Here is a 16,547-nt window from a genome sequence, read left to right as displayed (position 1 = left end):
AAAAATTAAACTGATCCTTTTTCTTTTGTTTCTCTGTCCATTGGGAGGAGCCATTGCCCTTTAGAAAGAGAAGAGAGGCTGGTAACAGAGAAATTTGTCTGTTTCTACTTTCCTCTGATATTCGGCCTTTATGGCTCTGGATAAAAATTCATTCTAGGAAACATGAGTTTTTAGTAATGTCTGTGTTATTACTGACTCTCTCCATAATAACAACTCCACAAAAGCAGTTTATTTCAGAGGATACTTAACACAAAGCACGGTACAATTTAACTATTTCAGACATAAAGAGCTAAAATAAATACATGGTTTTACTTGTTTGTTTTTAGAATAACATATAACAGTGAGTAAAAACATTTACCAGAAAACCACAGGGCACATTGTTCTTCACTGATAAGTAACTCTCAATTTTTAGATACTTCTTTACTTTCAAAAATCTGTAAAAATTAAATTTGATTCTTCTCTAAATGAACTTTTAAAGGAGATTTGAATATTTGGCTAATTGAAATAACCATATGAAAACATGAGATACTGGAGAATCAATCATATACAAACTGAGAGTGGAAAGTATGAAAATATTAAATTGAGTTCCATTATACTGAAAAAACCATACAACTAGAAGTTGAATGTTGTATCTGATGTATAATTAGGAAATGATCTTTTGGGTTATTTTCTGGTAAAAGACTTGTTACTTAAGGCCAGTGCACTGGGTTAATCCTCCTCCTGCAGCGCCAGCATCCCTTTGGGCGCCGGTTTTAGTCGTGGTTGTTCCTCTTCCAGTCCAGCTCCTTGCTGTGGCCTGGGAAGGCAGTGGAGGGTGGCCCAAGTGCTTGGGCCCTTGCACCCACATGGGAGACCAGGAAGAAGCACCTGGCTCCTGGCTTCTGGCTTCTAGTTCTGGCTGTAGCAGCCATCTGGGGAGTGAACCAGCAGAAGGAAGACCTTTCTCTCTATGTTTCTCTGTCTGTAACTCTATCTGTCAAATAAATGAATAAAATCTTAAAAAAAAAAGAACTTGTTACTTAAAAAAATGGTGCAAAGGAATAGGCAATGATACATAAAGCACGGACAATGAACACAGTCAATAATATAAAAAATTTTTTAAATAAATTCCAATGACAAGCATTAAAATATGCAGGCCCAGGTCTCCAAGGAATTAAAAAATAATAACTTTGGCAGGAGAGACTTCTAGTTGGTTGTCTAGAATTGCAACTTAAAAAAAAAAATTCATTGTCAGTGGTTTGGCTGCCCTCATCACTGTGTGTTAAAACATTTAAAAAATCGTCTTTTAAAAATTTGTGAATATTCCTATTCAATTATGCATAATGCACATCACGTTTATTCAGTATCTGCCATGTGCTATTTCATTAGTTTCTTTACATTCATTAATATCTTTAACTCTTCGAAGAAACCTCGAAGGTAGGCGCTATTATTTTATGGTTTTGGAAATTCTAGGTACATTAAGAAAAATTCGGGCCCCAGTCACTGAGCTGCCTCGGAGGACTCAGCAGCTCCCCCTGGGCCCCTCCCTGGCTTCCGCACGCAGACGCTCAGTCCCCTCCGCCTGCCTTTTCCTGCCGCAGCCTGCCGTAGGCAGATTCCACCGAGGAAGAGGAATGCTATCCCACGTCTGTTACCAAGAACCTCCACATTTTGGACCCCTTTGCTGATGCAAGTATGAGCGATGACTCGCCTCCTGCTGGCACTGGGGATTATATCCATGTAGGAATTCAACAGAGAACCGGTAGGAAGCCCCTTACTACTGTCCAAGAGGATCGCTGTGGATTACGATGAAAAGAAACTAGTGAAGGCGCCTGGCGGTGTCCAGCCTGAAACACAGCAATAACGTGATGTTTCAGCCAAGCCCGCAGCTCCGAGAGCAGAGATGGCTGTGACTGCCCAGAAGCTCATCGCCTGTCTCTCTGCAGAGTCCCCTGCCCTAAAAGATGCCACCACCTGCACAACCCTCAGTGAATCCGAGGATGGGGTAAGGCAGCAACAGCAGCTGCCCGGCTCGACAGAGGCAAGATGGCCTGGTGCCTCCGACCTGACCAGGTGGACAGACGCACATAGAGATCAGAGGCCACTTCCCTCCAGTGAGGTGACCAGCCGTACCCTAGCCGGGGGTGGGGGAAGGAGTGGGGGTTTGTCCAAATGCCAGTGTGAGGCCGGCCTTCTATCAGTTAGACTTTTGACAAGGGAACAAATCCAAGCGGTTGTCATCACTTAGAGCTAGCTATAGAGCTTGCTGCTTGCTAGCACCACCTGAAGTAACAAACTGGTTTTTACCTTCAGTTTTAATGCTATGCAAGATACTTAAATCATTTAAATAAAACTTGTTTTCAGGAAAAAAATGAAGAAAGGTACATGGAGTTTTCAAATCCAGATCTACATCACTTCAAAGTCTGTCCTTTATCCACTTGAGACCATTCCTCCAATTAGCTAAATCTAATCTTCAGTTCTCAGACCTGATTGGCATTTGACCCGATTGATCGTTCCCCCTGGAATCACTTTGCTTTGCTTCTGAAACATCACAGTTTCCTGTTTTTATTCCCATCTTCCTGACTTCCAGGAAAGCAAGGTGTGTCTGCTTTATGCACTGTAAGATCCTTGTCACTTAGTTCAAAGAATACAGAACATGTAAGTAGAAAAAAAAAGTTACTGAACTGAAACTATTTCTTCTAGAAAACATTGAAAATAGCTTAACCCTTAAATATATTAACATTTAATAAAAACATACTAGCAAACCCAAAAAATATACATTAATACATGTATCTTTATAAAAATGATACTTAGAAAACCAATATTAAATATTATTTTTTATTTAAGATGCAGAGAGATAGACAGAGACAGACACAGAGAGATGTTTCATCTGCTGGTTCACTCCTAAAAGGCCCACAATAGCTGGGGCCAGACCAGGACAAAGCCAGGGTCCTGGAACTCAATCTGGTTCTCCCACATGGGTATCAGGGACCCAGCTATTTGAGCCATTATGTGTTCTCTTCCAAGCTGTGCATTGGCAAGCAGATGGATCAGAAGCAGAACAGGGACCAGCACTGTGGCTTAGAAGGTAAGGTCGCTGGCTGCAGTGCTGGCATCCCATATAGGTGCCGGTTCGAGTCCTGCTGCTCCACTTCTGATCCAGCTCTCTGCCATGGCCTGGGAAAGCAGTAGAGGATGGCCCAAGTCCTTGGGCCCCTGCCCCCACGTGGGAGACCCGGAAGAAGCTCCTGGCTCCTGATTTTGGTTCGGCCCAGTTCCAACCGTTGAGGCCATCTGGGGAGTGAACCAGCAGATGGAAGACCTCTCTCTCTCTCTTTCTCTGCCTTCTGCCTCTACCTCTCTGTAAGTCTGCCTTTCAAATAAATAAATAAATCTTAAAAAAAAAAGCAGAGGAATTGTGACTCAAACTCAGAAACTCTGATATGGGATCAGGACATTGCAAATGGTGTGTTATCCACTGTATTTAATACCCAATACTCAATGTTCAACTTAAAACTTTGTTTAGTGAGTATACATATAGTAGGTATTGTCATGATTTGAACCCAGATTCAATCCCCCAAACTCATGTAGATGTTTAAACCTCAAAGTCTTATCTTAATGTCTAATAGATTCAAGTTAATAGGTTAAGAGTATAGACTTGATCTGAATGCAACACCTGAGACGTGGACCTTGTGTGAGATCTTCAGGCTTTAAGAAGCTAGTACTTGCTTCTTTTCCTTTCTTTTTTTTGGCATTTTTACCACCAATTTTAATGGGATTTGGAGTCCCATTACAAGTTTTTAAAGTATATTCTTAGAAATAAGTCCGTAGGACTGTACGCATAACTATACAGCTTTACAGTTACAAACTTCCTCCTCCCTCTCTTATTCCCCTTCTTATTTTTTTACTGGGATATATTTTCAATTGACTTTATATACACAGGATTAACTCTATGTGAAGTAAAGAGTTCAACATATAGTATGAAGAAGAGAAAAGAAAGAAAAATAAGAACTAAAAATAAAAAACTGTTCCTCTACAGTCAAGACGAGGCTGTTGAAGTCATTGTTTCTCAAAGTGTCAATTTCACCTCTACAGCTTTCATTTTAAAGGTGCGAAGAAGCTAGCACTTGTAAGAGGGTTGGACATATAAGCGGTGCACCTCCTGTGTCTACTTCCTCATTTGCAGTATGATCCTCCCTCGCACCTATTCCACCATTAGACACCAGACTCACAGGACATACCTGATCTAGTCATGTGTATCTCCAAACCGTAAGTGGAAATAAACTTTCTCCCTTCCTAAGAAACTTCTCTCAAGAATATTACTTAAGGTAAGGATAATCTAATACAAATGATACTGAGGCGAAGTTGTAGAAATTTGACAATTTTCTCTAAGTGAAAATATTCCTTTCCTTACTAATATCCCCTAAAATTCTTATATTGTGTGCTCTGTGGATAAATGATGGGCTGGCACTGGAAGATAATCTTAGATAGGATAGTGAGGAATGGAAACTGTGAAGGGTGTCATTTGAACCAAGACCTAAATGGTGAGAGGGTGACTGCCATAGGGACAACTGGAGAACAAAAATCCCAGGAAACATCAAATGTGGAAATCCTGAAAGGACCTGCAAATGAATTCATGGAACAAGATGCTTAGCGGATTCTGGAATGGTGTCCTTTGAAAAATAGTGAAACCAGCAATTGAAATGAGATAGATTGAATGAGTATATTATCAGGGCAAGGATTAGACTTTAAAATGTGTTTAGTCAGTTCATTTTAAGATGCTTAATAGGTATCAATTTGAAGGTGTGTATGTGAACAGATAGAAATAAAATATGAATACATACACTGTGGGTATCAACAGAGAGCTAATGTTGAAAGCTTCTTGACTGAATGAGGTTGCCTGTGAGGGCACACAGATAAAGTCCAGTCAAGGACATAGTCAATGATTGAGTCAATCTTTAGAGACTGAATAGAGGAGGAGGAAGGTGGTGGAAGAGTGGCCATTGAGAAAAGAAAGCCAGAAAAGTGTAATATCCCAGACATCAACATAATAGGGTATTGGATGAAGGATTAGATGTACAATAATATTAATTACAGTTCCAGTTTCTGGCTGAAACTGCAAGGAGTTTACAAGTTGTTGATTTCATTTTCCCAACAAGAAAACTGCTGAACAAACTGAAAACCAAAAAATTTCTTAAACTCATTAGAAAATTGAAATCATGGGATATATGACTATTCCAAAAATTATAGAAATTGGGGCCAGAGTTGTGGCATATCAGATAAAGCAACTGCCTGCTACACCAGCACTCCACATGAGTCTCAGCTATTCCAATTCTGATCAAGCTCTCTGGTAAAACAAATGGGGAAAGCATCAGAGGATGACCAAGTGTTTAAGTCCCTACCACCCACATGGCAGATCTGGATAGGGTTCGAGGCTCCTGGTTTTAGTCATGTTGTGGTCGTTTTGTGAGTTTGGGAAGTGAATGAGTGGATGAGATCTCTCTCTCTCTCTCATAACTCTGCCTTTCAATAAATAAATCTGCTTTAAAAAGAATGAAATAATTAAGGTATTGAAATAGAAATGAAAATCTAACCTAGAATTCTGTGTTCAACAAAATTATCCTTCAATAGTGAAGAATACATTTCTGGACAAACAAAGCTTGATTGAATTTGTTGTCAGTAGACTTGTTATGCAAGAAATATTAGAAATTCTTTAGGGGAAGAAACATGATGCAGGTCAGAAATCAGCCCTAATTAAAGAAATGAAGAGCTCTAGAGAAAGAAAAATTGAAGGTGCAATAAAATAATCAATTTTTCTTTACTTAATTGATCTAACACTGATAACAGCTTGCTTAAAATAATAACATCAACCATATTTTTGATAATCACAGCTTCTATGCAGAAGTGAAATGAATGAAAAAAAATGCTACAGGGGCAAAGAAGGGGAAATTTTAATACTCTTATGATATACTATTCATTAATTGATACAACATTATTTGAAAGAGTAGTTTTACTAGTTTAAATTTGTTCTGAAAACTCAAGAGGAACTAGCAAAGATGTAAAAACTCAAGTGTAACTGATGTGTTAAGACAGGATGGAATATAGAATCCAATGAAGTAGCCAATTAAAATAAGAGACAGTTAAAAAATAGTAGACGAAGAAAAAAATGAAAGAGCAATGAATAGAAAACTATCAAATATGGAATATATTTATCCAACTATATTGCTAATTACTTTAAATATCAATGATCTAAATACAATAATTAAAACAGAAACTTTAGAATGAGTTAGTTTTAAAAACCAAATGGAACCCAACCAGTTGCTTCTACAAGAAAGTTAATTGAGCTATGAAAACAATTTTAAAAAGTAAAGAGATGAAGAAAATAAGTTGGGACTTATTTGAACTGAAATAAACCATTCATCAACTGGATTTTATTGGTATATTGAATACTTCATGTAATTGTAGGATACATTTACCAATATAAACTATAGAGTGTTTTATAACACACATCATAAAAAATGAAAAGAATAGAAATCAGACAAAGTATCCTTTCAGAACACAATGAAATATGCTTTCAGGTCATATTTCTAAATAACACACAGTTCAAAAAGTCTCAGGAAAACTTTTTTTTTCCCCACAGGCAGAGTGGACAGTGAGAGAGAGAGACAGAGAGAAAGGTCTCCCTTTTCCATTGGTTCACCCCCCAATGGCTGCTGCAGCTGGTGCGCTGCACCTGGCACACAGCACTGATCCGAAGCCAGGAGCCAGGTGCCTCTCCTGGTCTCCCATGTGGGTGCAGGGCCCAAGGACTTGGGCCATCCTCCACTGCCTTCCCGGACCCCAGTAGAGAGCTGGACTGGAAGAGGAGCAACCGGGACAGAATCCAGCACCACGTCCGGGACTAGAACCTGGGGTGCTGGCACCGCAGGTGGAGGATTAGCCTAGTGAGCCATGGCACTGGCCAGGAAAACTTTTTTTTTTTTTTTTTTTTTTTTTGACAGGCAGAGTGGACAGTGAGAGAGAGAGACAGAGAGAAAGGTCTTCCTTTGCCGTTGGTTCACCCTCCAATGGCCGCCGCGGTCGGCGCGCTGCGGCCGGCGCACCGCGCTGATCCGATAGCAGGAGCCAGGAGCCAGGTGCTTTTCCTGGTCTCCCATGGGGTGCAGGGCCCAAGCACCTGGGCCATCCTCCACTGCACTCCCTGGCCACAGCAGAGGGCTGGCCTGGAAGAGGGGCAACCGGGACAGAATCCGGTGCCCCGACCGGGACTAGAACCCGGTGTGCCGGCGCCGCTAGGCAGAGGATTAGCCTAGTGAGCCGCGGCGCCGGCCTGGCCAGGAAAACTTTTAAAAATATTTTGATTTAAAAAAAAATTACACCTTTTTAAAATATGTGAGATGTGGCAAAAATAGAGGGAAACATAGCATTGAATACTTATAGTGCAAAACAGAAGAAATGAGAAAAAACATAAAATCTTTACTATCAAATATCTTCTACAAAGGAGAAGAGTCAATTAATTTCAAAGTAAGCAGAAGAGAAACAATCAAAAATTTAAGAAGCAAGAAAGCAATGAAGAGAGCGAAAGGAAGGAAGGAAGGAAGGAAGGACGGAAGGAAGGAAGGAAGGATCATTATATTCTTAGAATTCCATCTATGAAATACCTATCAATAAAAATGTAAATAAAATAAAAAATAAACTTACTAGAGCAGAGATAAATGAAATTCAAACAGGAAATTGATAGAAGAAAATCAACAAAAGCAAAAGCTGGTCCTTGAAAAATCATTAAATATGATAATCCTCTAGTCAGATTAACTAAGAGAACAAAGTAAAGACACACACACACACATGCAAATTAACAGTACCAGAAATGAAGAAGGGCCATCACTACCGACCCATGGGTATTAAAAGGATAATAAACATACATTATGAAAAACCTTATGCCCACAAATTTGATAATTTAGGAGACATTGACTAACTCTTTGCAAGATACATTGTACCCAAATACAAATAATTGGATGACCTCAATAAGTATATGTGTGTGTGTGAGTGTAGACATTAGTCAATATTTAATAAGCTTCGCAAGCCTAAAGCACTGGACTCATATGGGTTTAGTTGTGGATTCCACCTAACATAGGTATGTTGGGCAAAAAGAAAAAAGCAAAACTTTTTACATCACAAAAATGAGCTAAAAATAATAATAATAATGGGGACTGGTGCTGCAGTGCTGCAGATTAAGCCAACACTTGCAACCCACACATCCCATATTGGTGTGCCCATTTGAGTCCTGGATGCTCCACTGCTGATCCAGCTCTCTGTTAATATGCCTGAGAGGCAGCAGAACATGGTCCTAGTATCTTAGCCCCAGCCACCTATGTGGGAGAACCAGATAGAGTGGCTCCTGGCTTCAGCCTACGACAGATGTGGCTATTGCAGCATTTGGGAGTAAACCAGCTGATGGAAATGACCACAATGGCCAGAGCTGGCTCAGGCCAAAGTCATACACCACCAGAGGCTTCATCTGGGTCTCCCATATGGGTGCAGGGACCCAACAACTTGGAGCACTTCTCACAGCTTTCTGAGGCAATTAGCAGAGAGCTGGATTGGAAGTGGAGCAGCCAGGACATGAACTGGTGCCTATATGGGGTGCCGGCCTTGCAGGCAGTTGCTTCATCAACTATACCATAATGCCAGACCATTGGTTCAATGATATTGAGAAATACTGTAAAATTGTTGATAAATGACTAATAATAAGGATATTGCATGTTTAAGGGGAAATTTGAAATATTAAAAGACTCAGATATGACAATTGTATAAATGAAAAAAATGGAAGAAAACTCAGCTACATACTTACATATTTTGTGCTTTTAAAATATAAAACTAATAAATCTTGGAACCATGAATGGTATAGTTTCTTATTTATGTTCATCATACATTATATTACTAATTTGTATCAATGTAGAAACCAGATCTGTTTCCTCATAAGTCATTCTGACTCAGAAATTAATACATATTAGAGTGCAAAAAAGAAAATAATTGAATGTCAGTGTTCATCCTTTCAATGCCCTAGTATGGTAAATGCATATCAGCTTTAGAGACTTTTATAAAGATTTATTTATTTATTTGAAAATAAGAGTTACAGAGAACAAGACAAGCAGACAGAAATCTTCCATCCACTGGTTCACTCCCCAAATGGCTGCTACAGCCAGGACTGAGCTGAACTGAAGCCAGGAGCTTCTGGGTCTCCCATGTAGGTAAAGGGGCCCAAGGACTTGGGCCATCCTCTACTGCTTTCCCAGCTAGAATAGAAGTGGAGCCTCGAACCAGTGCCCATATGGGATGTCGGCACTGCTGTTCGTGGCCTAACTCGCTGTGCCACTATTAAGTGATTCGTTTTTCTTTTAGCTATTTTTACAGATGTGTGTGTGTGTATGTATGTTTAAGTGGGTAGAAAAACATTAGGAAGTATGACTTCATCAACTGTTTATAGTGTTTCATGAACAGAAAGAGAAAAATCCCATGTCCCTTCACCATGAAGAACAGTGATGCATTAGGGTTTCATATCCTGTAAACATAATTTCAAGTGAAATTTACTGAAAATATGTAAATTAGTTCTTTCCATTAAGATGATTTCTTATGAGTTTTATTTGCAAGCAGAGTAAGACACGGTGACCTTTTTCTGCTAACTATTTGGAAAAGAATCAATTTGTGCATGCCCTCTCTGTCTCTCTGGGATGCACAACTGAATGATCATCAGCCTGAACTCTAAGTTACATGACTGTAATTAATTACATCACAATTGACCTGCTGGTCTGATCCTCAGATCTCCATTTGCCCTTGCCAACCTGGACCCATAATGTTCTACTAATAGACAAATTGCATTTTGGACTCCTTCACTCTAATGGAGAGAGAGAGACAGAAAATGCACAGTGAATGCTTGAAAGCAACATGCTGGGAGCAACCTTCACAAAACCCAAGTGTAAGACACCGAACTGGGGCTCATATAGAGAGCTTAGGAAAAAATATTCTAAGAAAATTGCATAAATGACACTTTGATAACAAAACAAGATATGAACTAAGTGAAACATTTGTGTTTTACTATAATCTACCAAAGAAATGTTCATATTCAATTTGGGATCAATTCTTTGATTGCAAACTAAATAAAAAGATGAAATCTGTACCTCAGTGGATGGTGTTGTGTATTTTTTTCAAGATTTATTTTATTCATTTGAAAACAGAATTACAGAAAGAGTGAGGGACACATTCACACACACGCACACACACTCAGAGAGAGAGAGAGAGAAGAGGGAGAGAAAGAGAGAGATATCTTGCATCTGCTGATTCACTCCCCAAATGGCTGCAATGGCTGGCCTAGGACTGGACTAGGCTGAAGCCTGGATTTAGGAACCCCATCCATGTCTTCCATGTGGGTGGCAGGGGCAATCTTCCAATGCCTTCCCAGATGCATCAGCAGGGAGCTGGATCAATAATGGAAGAGCCAGGACTCGAACTGGTGCTCATGTGCGATGCTGGCATCACAGGCAGCAGTTTAACCTACTGTGCCACAATGCTGCCCCCAAATGTTCTGTATTTCCAAATAATAATTTATCTGATTATAAGACAATATATCTTCTTTGAGTTAGTGAGCTTTCTCCTGAGAAACAGAACAGGATATTATTACATTATAATTATATACATATAGAGGTATATAGATATATAAATGCAGATATATATATATATACATATATGGATATATATATGTAGAATACTGACTAATATAAGTAACAAATATATTGTCTTATAAAGCAAGGCATCCTTTAGTCTGTCAAGTTAATTCATAAAATTAGCCATCAAAAGCCTACCCTTTAGGAACTTGGCACAAAAACATATCTCCTTAAACTGTGCTTTATGTCCAATTGAAGGTTATAACAAAGCCATAAGCCTATGTAACATTATACCTCTCCAGCAAACAACCAAAAAATATAGTAATCCCTTCTCTAGAAGAACAGGTAATTCCTTGAATGATATTTACTCTTCTCTTTATAGCCCATAAATTATTATTATGTAAAATTAACAATCCTTAAATACTGATATAAAGTCAGTACATCATATGTTTTATGAAATGGGAATAAGGGAAGAAAGGAAAACAATGATATTATATATCTACTACCCACATGAAAACACACATGAAAATGTATTTGTAACAAAATAAGAAGGAAATACTCATGAGAATTCATCTTCACTTCTGTAACTGGGCACAGGACTTTGATATTTTTAATTGCCTTCTTCTACTACTCACTCTTTAGTTCCGCTGCCTTCTTCAAATACTCCAGGTGGTCATGTTCTTTGTCTGGTGTGCTGACGCAAACTTTCATTCCTGAAGGGCTTGGGCTATTTGTTTCCCATTGAACTTACTCACAGAGAACTATAACATTAAGGGACACCATAGGGATCTTCTGTATTCCATGTCTTTACTTCTACTGGGAGTAGTGGTCAGATGCCTCCTGGGTAGTGAAGATCAATCACTTCAACCAACACTGTGTCAATCTTCCTTATCTTGACTCAGAATCTCCTGGCAGAAATGTTCTTTCCTCTCCAGTTAAGTTCTTTAGGCCAGCAAGGCAGAAATCATCAGGAACACAAAGCAAAAAAAAATTTAGTGTATCCTTATGGGAGATTGCAAGTGAAGTCATTCCCATTTTCATCCCTTGATGCCCCTGATGCCTAGATCCATTAATACTGGCTAGAGAAGAAATAGTACAATCCACTACAGAGCATATACGCTTTCTGAAGAACCTTGCTCTTACTGTGTAAAGTGCTGCCAGCTGCTAAACTGTAACCGAGTCTCTTCAAAAGACCATTCCTCCACTCTCTCAAGCCAGCTGCTGCAAGGTGTTGGAGAATATGGTAAGACCAGTGAATTCCATGAACACGCTTTCCATGTTGCACTTATTTGGCTGTGAAGTGAGTTCTCTAGTCAGAAATAAGGCTGTGTGGGATAGCATGATGGTAGATAAGACATTCTGTAAATACAAAGATGGCAGTTTCTGCAAAAGAATTGTGTGTAGGACTGGTAAATCCATATTCAAATTCAGCATCTGTTTCAATAAGGACAAAGAGCTGCCTCTTCCATGATGGAAGGAGCCCAGTGTAAATCAACCTGCTACCTTGTAACTGGCTGATCACTGGGGATGTTGCCATTTCGGGGCCTCAGTGTTGGTCTCTGCTGCTGGCAGATTGGTCACAATGTCCATAAGCAGATCATCAGTGGTGAATGGAAGTCTATATTGTTGAGCTCACGCATAACCTCCATCCCTGCCACCATGGCTACCCTATTCACCAGTCCACTGAGCAATGACAGGAGTGGTGGGGGAAAGAAGCAAATTTGTATTCACAGAATGGGTTATGCTACCCATTTCATAATTAAAATTCTTCTTTTTATGTCACACCTTGATGTGTACTCACATGGAACACAAGTATCTTCATATTCTTTGTCCATTCATAGATATCTATCCATATATACCTTCCCAAATTTCTTCTGTCACCTATTTTCCAAACATATCTGTCCAAATCCATTAATATCCAGCTTTACTAAATTATGAATTGCAAGTCTAGCCATTTCTCCTTCCCAGTGTACAACCAGGTGCACCGCCTAAAGTTCTGTCCACAGGAAGAATTGCCCTTCCCCCGCCCTTCAGGGATGTCCCAGGGAGGATATTTAGTACTGCTGCGGTCAATATTGAGGTGAAGCACGCCTGTCTCGCAGAATCATCTGTAAAGAAGGCCTAAGTCTTTTCTTCCTGTGTCAGTTGTCTTTGGGAGCTCTCCTTGAGGCCATAGGTGCAAGTTGGGAGAGTGAAGGCAGGGTAGCAGGAGTGGGATTATGGAAAAGTAGAAACAAAATTGTATTTCAGGGTTTTAATGATTACATACTTTTGAATATGGTGTTTTGTAATTTCAAGTAAAAACATCATCTTATAAGACCCTCATGCTTGTGTACAATTTAGTAGCTAAAATAAAAAATAACAATGGGATTAACTAATACAATAATCTATCATGTAGATATATAAACACAATTAAGTATTTTAATTTTTGTCAAGACCATAATCATTGATCATGAAGTTTTATGTTTATTTTAAATTTTTTTTAAACTTTTATTTAATGAATATAAATTTCCAAAGTACGACTTATGGATTACAATGGCTTCCCCCCCATATCGTCCTTCCCACCCACAACCCTCTCCTTTCCCACTCCCTCTCCCCTTCCATTCACATCAAGATTCATTTTCGATTATCTTAATATACAGAAGATCAGCTTAGTATACATTAAGTATGGATTTCAACAGTTTGCTCCCACACAGAAACATAAAGTGAAAAATACTAGATGATTTTTTTTAAATGATGATGAAATCAGAGCAGACCTATTGTCATGTTTAATCCCAGTGAGAGTCAAGTTGGGAATTGATAATTTCTTTTTTTTTTTTTTTACAGAGGATCAGTTTAGTATGCATTAAGTAAGGATTTCAACAGTTTGCACCCCCATAGAAACACAAAGTGAAATATATTGTTTGAGTACTCGTTATAGCATTAAATCTCAATGTACAGCACATTAAGGATAGAGATCCTACATGAGAGTAAGTGCACAGTGACTCCTGTTGTTGACTTTACCAATTGACACTCCTGTCTATGGCATCAGTAATCTCCCTATGCTCCAGTCATGAGTTTCCAAGGCTATGGAAGCCCTCTGAGTTCTCCGACTCTTATCTTGTTTAGACAAGGTCATAGTCAAAGTGGAGGTTCTCTCCTCCCTTCAGAGAAAGGTACCTCCTTCTTTGATGACCTGTTCTTTCCACTGGGATCTCACTCGCAGAGATCTTTTGCCAGAGTGTCTTGGCTTTCCATGCCTGAAATACTCTCATGTTGGAGTGAGGTGGACACTATGGGAAACGGTGGCTTGATCAGCATAGCCCTGACTGTTAATGAACAACTTAATACAGTATCCCTCTTAGTAGTTTTTTTATCTGTTCTACTTAATATGACTGGTTTAGTTCTGTAATTGATGCACAGTTATTCTTAAGTGTTGAAAATTAACTGAAATGTGATCCCTGTTGAACATGGGAGTGGGAATGGGAGAGGGAAGAGATGTATAATTTGGGACATACTCAGGCTGACTTGCCCCAAGTGGTGGAGTTGGAAGCATACCAGGGGATTCCAATTCAATCCCATCGAGGTGGCATGTACCAATGCCATCTCACTGTTCCAGGTGATCAATTTCAGTTCACAGTTGGTCATGGTGGAGGGACTGGGAGTCAAAGGGAGCACATAGACAAGTCTAGTACCTGCTAACACTAACCGATGGAGTAAATAAAGGAGAGAGTGATCCAACATGGGAAGTGAGATACTCAGCAGACTCATAGAATGGCAGATGTCCTAAATAGCACTCTGGCCTCAGAATCAGCCCTAAAGGCATTCGGAGCTGGCTGAAAAGCTCATGAGAGTATTTCAGGCATGGAAAGCCAAGACACTCTGGCAAAAGATCTCTGCGAGTGAGATCCCAGTGGAAAGAACAGGTTTATTTTAAATTTTATATGGACCTTTATTCTCTTTTGTTTTCCCTTAAGAGATACTTTTAAAATTCCTATTCATTTCTATCACAGGGATACAGAGTAAAATGGTTCAATTTTGGCACTAATCAGAGGATCTATTTTACATTCTTAATTACCTCTTGTTATTTTTGATTTTTCAAAAATCTGCGATTATAAGTGATATCTTGTTGGATAAAATGAAAATATATAAACATTTTAATTTTTAAAATCCTTCAGATAATTTCTCAGAAATGTAGAAACATTTTTAGCACTCTCCCCCCCTCCACACACAGGCAGAGTTAGACAGTGAGAGAGAGAGAGACAGAGAGAAAGGTCTTCCTTTTTCTGTTGGTTCTCCCCCCAAACAGCCGCTATGGTCGGTGGGCTGCAGCCGGCGCACTGCGCCAATCTGAAACCAGGAGTCTGGTGCCTTTCCTGGTCTCCCATGCGGGTGCAGGGCCCAAGCACTTGGGCCATCCTCCACTACACTCCCAGGCCACAGCAGAGAGCTGGACTGGAAGAGGAGCAACTGGGACAGAATCCGGTGCCCCAACCGGGACTAGAACCCAAGGTACCGGTGCCGCAGGTGGAGGATTAGCCTATTGAGCTGTGGCACCAGCCATTTTTAGCACTCTTAATATTGAAAACTTTAATTACATGTCCCCCTATATTCCACTAGTGTCATTTTTGTGTGTCACAATTTATCTATGAAATTATGAAAGGTAACATCTTGTTTTAACAAGAATTTCTCATGCTATTAATAATGCCAATTACAGGAAATTCTTATATTTTTAATTTTATGGACATTCATATCAAAAAATAATTTCTATTTTAGAACAATTGCTTCCACACAGTGCTTCATGGAGATGTAAGGATCCAGGGAAGATCCCTTGTGAAGCAAAGGAAGTAGGAGAGAAAAAAATGTACAATCACAGTGAGAGCTAAGACACCCAATGTTGACCTGAGCTGACATGACTCTATCAACTTTACAATTTGAGCATCATATACATTTAAAATGTGAAGTCGATTTTAGTAATCATTATATTTTAGTGTTAATTACTGATTTGTAATAGCACTTTATATATAGTTGAAATGTAAACATGTGCATTAAACATATTGACATTGTATTCTTCATAAATATTGCTTAATCTATTGGTTTTTGATAATTTATAATGACAAGAAATTGTTCTGCTTAGTTAACAAAATGCATTTATTAATTTTATTCATAGCAATGACAGCAATTTTATATATAACACTTAGGAGTTGTAAAAAGGGACAATAAGGAAAAATAGTACAAAACATTTCTGAGTCATTAGAAAAATAGTTTAGAATAGAGGTGAGGTGTTCCATCTTTATGAATGGGGATATCAACAATTGACATGTTCTATATAGGGTGTCACTAGGAACCCACTCTGAAGGAAATTTGTCTAAAGGCAGTTTTTTGAGGAATACTTTTGGAGGCATTTTTGAGGAACAGGAATTTGGATTAGGCAGAGAAAGAATTTAAACTGATCCAGTCACAGCAAACATCTCAGCCAATCCCATAAGGGGCTTTGGGACTGGGATGGCCCTTTAGAGATGCCTTGGAAAGTCGAGGGCTTGGGGGCTTGTTCCTCTACATGAACCAATCTTAGCCAATAGGCAGCCTGTGAGAGATTTAGCCTTGGAGAATTTCTGGGAGAGAGATTCAGATGTAAATGACTAGCAGCAGTATTCCTAGTAACTTTGTAGTAAGAGCCTCACATTCACTATATGTTTAGATGTCAGTTGCCTTCCTACAGTGGAGTGTAAATTGGTTTAAATATCTTTTAAAGAAATTTTGTTAATATAAGTCAAATTTTGTACCAATCAGTTTGGTTCTAAAATTTTTCTAATAAAATAATTAAATGTTTAACAAATAAATATTTTTAGGCAAGTATTAACTTTTGTATTCTTGTTCTCTACCTATAAATAGCTATGAATACATAATTATAACTAAGCTATATAA

Source organism: Oryctolagus cuniculus, chromosome 11 (genome assembly GCF_964237555.1).
Source record: "Oryctolagus cuniculus chromosome 11, mOryCun1.1, whole genome shotgun sequence".
In the NCBI taxonomy this organism is placed as follows: domain Eukaryota; kingdom Metazoa; phylum Chordata; class Mammalia; order Lagomorpha; family Leporidae; genus Oryctolagus; species Oryctolagus cuniculus.
Note: the sequence above shows the minus strand (reverse complement) of the source record.